The sequence below is a fragment of the Carlito syrichta genome, unplaced genomic scaffold (genome assembly GCF_000164805.1).
Source record: "Carlito syrichta isolate Samal-C Ts95f unplaced genomic scaffold, Tarsius_syrichta-2.0.1 Scaffold305773, whole genome shotgun sequence".
Classification (NCBI taxonomy): Eukaryota; Metazoa; Chordata; class Mammalia; order Primates; family Tarsiidae; genus Carlito; species Carlito syrichta.
Genome location: NW_007249869.1, coordinates 17208 through 23179, shown reverse-complemented (window position 1 = coordinate 23179; position 5972 = coordinate 17208). Strand labels below are relative to the sequence as shown.

At 39.2% G+C, this 5972-nt stretch overlaps 1 pseudogene across 1 annotated transcript in view; it reads left to right on the top strand.

Annotated features, from left to right (window-relative positions):
• The first annotated feature begins 4183 nt into the window (after positions 1-4183).
• The window catches only part of LOC103264934, a 3060-nt pseudogene continuing 1271 nt past the window's right edge, over positions 4184-5972 (top strand). The window contains exon 1 of the transcript XR_002482215.1: positions 4184-4221. The product of XR_002482215.1 is annotated as a keratin, type I cytoskeletal 18-like (transcript). The remainder of the gene's footprint in view (positions 4222-5972) is intronic.

The window sequence follows — 5972 nt, the reverse complement described above, 5'->3', positions numbered from 1 at the left end:
AGTTTCTTCATTTTTGAAATGAAGATAATATCTACCTTGCAGAGTTGCCAGGAGTGTTAATGTGTTTTTTAAAAGCTTCATAAAATGCCTGCCAATATTTGCTTTTGCATTTTTAATTAGCTTTTGTTTTATTATAAAAGTAATATGAGCTTCTTCCACAATTTTTGATCAGTACAGAAGGGTATGCTATGAAAAGTAGAAGTCCCTTCCCTCCAAATGGACCCTGCCCTTTCCCTAAATCAGTCTCACTTTACTGAAGAAAAAAACATAACATTCTCTGAACACATGATTATTAAAAACATTCTAAGGTTTCACGACAGGCAAAAATTCTTGAGATTTTGCATAAATCTCACAGAACAAGTAAGCTAAAATGTTAGCTTTTATTTTTAAGTTCTCCTATTTTCAAACATTTTAAGAAAAAATAGAAAATGGAAATTTTCAAATTAAGACATGAAATAAAGTGATCAGAGGCTAATCATCTCTAATTTAAAACAAACAGTGAGTCTTTCCTTGCAGCACCAGCATGAGAGCAGAGAATGAGCTGTGGAGGCTGGAGTCATGGCAGGATAAGCATCTGGAAAGCGTTTCTGTTCTTTGACTGAATATTCGTTGAAAGAAGTGCAGCTGAAACTATTGGACTGATGCAAAAGTTTGCAGCGTTCTTGCTTGCCCAGTGGAATGCAAATGTCACATGATGGTTGACTGATGTGCATCATTGTAGATTAAAGCATTTAAGTTGTCTTTATCAAAGCCCGGTGGTCTTCCTGCATGTGGAGAATCACTTAGGTCAAAGTGGCCGTCTTTGAAACGACAAACCATTTTCTTGCCGTGCTTTCCCCAAGGCATTCTCCCTGTCCATGGCACAAATGTTTTGAGCTGCCTCTGCTGCCTTTACTCCACTGTTAAACTCAAACAGAAGAATATGCCAGAAGTGTTCATTTTTTTCCTCTTGATGTTCCATCTTCTCTAGCCCGCAAGTAGCACTAACTTTCTTCACATCTGCAAAATGCAAGGTGTATTCACAAGCACAACATTGTCACTCCAAATGACAAATGATAAACAAACTCCCAATACTGTGATGTTGCCATGCCAAAAACAAACACTACAAACATATGTATCAACCTAATATAACCAAGGGAGGCATAATTTTTCCAGAAAAATCTCAAGGAAAATATTGTTAGCACTGTTGAATTATTATCTGTTGAGTTATCATCTCCAAAGAAAAGGGGAGAGAGTCAAACAGGCAGCATGAAAGTTGGAGATAAAGTTCTTCTCCCAGAATTTGGAAGCACCAACATAGTTCTAGACAACAAGAATTATTTTTTATTTAGAGATGGTAACATTCCTAGAAAGTATGTAGGTTGAAATAGATCACTGTTAAAATGGCATTAACATGAAGCAGCCCATTCCATTGAAGTTATGAAATCTTTCATCATGTAAATAATTCCTATGTCTCTCTTTTATAATAAATTAGTGATATCTAATCAAGACTATCATTTGCCAAAAGCTTTGCCTGTATTTAGAGCACTTCTCCCAGATCATTTGATTGACTTCATGAAAGTCAGTATCATTTACAAAATTAGCAACTTTTCTTAGCAGGCGATTTGCTTTGGATTTGTAGTGTAACATAGATAATCTTGTGATTATAATTTGTAATTGACAATAAGTTTTTAAGTCAGTGGTAATGTTATAATTAGTGATAGCTAAACTAATGACATACTAATATCTCTAAAATTTACTTTCACTGTTACTGATCTAAGTATTTCCAAAGAAAAATATGTAAGTGGTTAAAAAATAAAAGACTACCAGTGAACATTTAGTTATAGGCATTTATTGTTTTAAAATTTTTATTATAAAGGTAATATATGCTTATGGAACTGTCAAACAATTAGTAGGTGTATAAAGTAAAAAATGAAATTTCGTTCTTGTGCTATCTCAATCTTATTCCCAAGGAATTACCCCTGGGAACAATCTTGATGTCTTAACTTTCTTAATTCTTACCCATAAGACTTGTAAATACCTAAGCTTAATTGCTTGGTTTTACTCCTTTTCTGATGTAACATTCGTTTTGCTTTGTTTTGCTTGGTGTTGCTTCCTTTCATCCATTCACTCATTCCGTGATTAGGTGTTTTCTGGGTATCTACTCTGGGCCAGGTACTGAGTAAAGAACTGGAGTTTTGTTTTTTTTTTTTGAGTTGGAGTCTCACTCTGTCACCCAGATTGGAGTGCAGTAGCCTCTCCCGGTCACTGCATCCTCGACCTGCTGGGCTCCAGCAATCCTTCCGCCTCAGCCTTCCGAGTAGCTGGAACTACAGGCGTGCGCTACCACACCTGGCTAATTTTTGATTTATTGTAGAGATGAGGTCTCGTCAAGTTGCCTAGGCAAGTCTCGAACCCGCGGGCTCAGGCAATTCCATTCACCTCGGCCTCCCAAAGTGCTGGGATTACAGGCTGAGCCACCAAGACTGGCCGGAGCTGGAGACTTTTGCAGCATCAGGCCCAGGCCTTGCTCTCATCCCTAACAGGCAAGTATAATGTTGTGTCATAAGTGCTTCATTATAGTCAGTCTTACAGGATGCTGTAGGACGATGAAAGAGTGATACCTAATCCAGGTGATCTGGAGGAAGTGATTCCTAAGTTAAGAACTAAAAACAGTGTAGGCATTAGATAGGTGCAGTGGTCAGGGCTGGGGGACAATAGTGGATTGGGGGGATGATGAGAAGCTGAAATGAATAAGACAGCTGTATAGGAGCTGTGACTGGGGATGTTGGAGAGAATGGGCTTGAACATACAAAGAGGTTGAATCATGCAGGACTTTGTAAGGTGTGCTAAGAAGCATGTACACTGAAGACGGGTGGGACCCACGAAAGAATTGCAAGTAGGAGAGTGACATCGCTATGTCTGCATTTGAGAAGATCCCACCTGCCTGTTGAGGAGAAGGAACTGAAGAAGGTAAACCAGGAGATAGGGGCAATAACAGGTTCTTGTTGCAGTAATCTAAGTAAGAAACTATGGCGGTCTGGATTAAGGTAGTGACACAGGGGATGGAAGAAGTAGACAGATTTCAAGATGTCTTCTTTATGTGAAGATAATTGATACCTGGCAGAGGCCACTGAGAGTGAAGTCATTTAATACAGGGACTTTTTGTTTTTTTTCAAGTAAATAGTGGGCAAAAGTTTTGATTGGAGTTTAGCTTGAAAAACTATACTAAAACTAGTTTCTAAACCCCTATTTTTATATTATGAAAAATTATATTGACTGGGCTCAATGGCTCAGCCTGTAATCCCAGCATTTTGGGAGGCCGAGGCGAGTGGATTGTCTGAGCCCGCAGGTTTGAGACCAGCCTGGGCAACTTGGCAAGACCTTGTCTCTACAATTAAAAAAAAAAAAAAAATTAGCTGGGCATGGTAGTGCGCGCATGTAGTTCTGGCTACTTGGAAGGCTGAGGTAGAAGGATCACCGGAGCCCAGCAGGTCGACGCTGGGGTGACCGTGAATGTGCCACTGCACTACAGCCTGGGCGAGAGTGAGACTCCACTTAAAAAAATTATCATTATTTAGGATATAGTCAGAATTGTGAACTAAGGTTTAAGATGAATGAATCAGAAGTGTGGGGGAATAATTTTTCAACATGAGTTATGGTAATATGATTGTGACATCTTTCACTTCAAGTTTAAGTTTAGCAGCAAGTTCATTTTGAGAAAAATATTTAGTATTTGTCAATTTCCTCAAGAGTCTCTTCCTTCGATGTGCAGATCATGTTCTTTTTGAAGTGCTATAATGTCATTTCTCTTATGAGTGTTTTCTTTTTTCAGCTGTTAATAGTTTAACTAAGCAAGACTATCATTTGCCAAAAGGTTTGACTGTGTTTAGAGCACTTCTCCCAGACCACTTTGACTGACATCATGAAAGTCAGTATCATTTACAAGATTAGCAGTTTGTCTTAGCAGGTGATTTGCTTTGGATTTATAGTGTAACATAGGTAATCTTTGATTACAGTTTGTAATTGGTGATAAGTTTTAAAGTCAGTGGTAATGTTATAAATAGTAAATTTGTTGCTAAATGTTTTTGTCTTATGATGACTTTTGTTTTACTATGCAACTTGTTGCCTACAGGGACTTGAGTAATAAACATCCTGTAATTACCTGCTGCCTACTCACTGGGTTCATGCCCCAACAGGGAAAATGTGGAACAAAGCTCACTTCAGTGGAAAAGAAGATGGGTAAGGTCTTTATTTTCTAGGACTTGTGTACACCAAGGACACAACAGAAGCGAACATGACATAAAGGCTTTCTTCAAATTTCTCTTCCATGCTTCACAGCTTAAGGTATTTTCTCAGTAGTGCTCACATCAAAGGCCACAGGATTTGCTGGAAAGATCTCTGTCACTTTCTGGAAAGAAGCCCGTATCTTATTACTAATAAGAGAGCATTATCTTAACTACCGATGTTTTCCATTGTATTTTTAAAAAGTTTCCCACTTCCTAGATGGCAGCATAGTGTTTTCTCCACCCTGTCTCCAGTCCCTTATGTCCACCCTAACCAAAAAGATCCAGGGAGGTCTTAATTTATGTTATTGTCTTTATTCATCCTCGTGAAGATTTAATTTATAGGGTTTTGTGCATTGATCCTGAATTTATACCATCATTAAAATCTTTTGATCGATGGCTTATTGATTGAATAGCCAACTGAGTATCTAACTCCCTCCCTTCCTCCTTTTATTCCCAGTTTTTCTTTCATAAACATGTAACGCCAGACACTCTGTGGAGTGCTGGGGCTCTAACAGAGATATCATCCCAATACAAGGGGAAGTATCATGGAGAGGGTGACTGGATCTGATGTATGTCGACTGAGAATCTTTTCCTGGCTTGCTTTGCTCCTGGATCTTTCCTTTCTTCTCACCCATTTCCATTTCTTTAGAGAAGCAATTCAGCTCTAACTTGGAAGCTCCAGTCTTGCATCCTCACACCCAACACTTAACAACACGATTCCCAAGTAGGTAAAACAAAACCAAGCATTGCACTATAGACTGAAGATATCCAACAAAAGATGCTTCGGGTTGCAACCATGGTTCTAGTACCTTCTCTGCATTCATTCATTCACTGATATTATGTATTCACTGATATTACATATTGGTGTCACTTCCCATAAGAGCAGAGCCTGAAACAGGTTTGAGTACAGAAAGTTTAACTGGAGGGTTATCTTAGGAAGCAGGAGAGGAGAGAGTCTGGGAAAGAGAAAAAGTCAAGAAAGATACAGTTTTGAGCTGGTTCTGGCTGTGAACAACTGGGGCTCAATCCTGGGGGAACCCCCTGAGGGACTGTGTAGAATGACCCTTGGGGTTGTCTTTCTGAAGGAAGGAAGGGTGGGATGTCTATCCACCAACTCCTATCCCCTTCTGATTGAGGATTGTGCTCAGGGACAGTCACACCACTGTCTTACCTGAGGTTGAACCAGCTCCTGCCAAAGGGAATCTGTCTGTAGGCACAGGAGCTGTCCACCACAACTGCGACTGAAATCAGGGAGGAGCTGAGGGGATGCAGCCTGCGGCACCAAGAGAGGCAGCATTTATCACATTTGTGTTGTAATCTTTTGTTTTTGCTTGGGATCTCTCATCGAATAATGAATTTAACAAGGACAAGGACAATGTTTTCATCTTTGTTTCTCCAGTGTCCAGCACAGAGCTAGACTCATGAGAACCACAGAGGTTTCATTTGCTGAATGAATGAACTAACAAAAGAACAATGTAGTGAAATCAGAAGCCTGAGTTCTAGTCCTTGCTGGGTCACAAATTTCTGTGTAACATTGAATATGTCAAAAATCTTGCTTACAGGGGACTGGTTACTTGTTAACTTACAAATTCCTATTAAAAAATATAAACATCTAAGCACTATGGTAAAAGGAGATAATTCTCTGTCAGTGATGGACCTTAGAATTAAATATCATGGAACTTGAGTTCTACTGTCTGGCTCTCC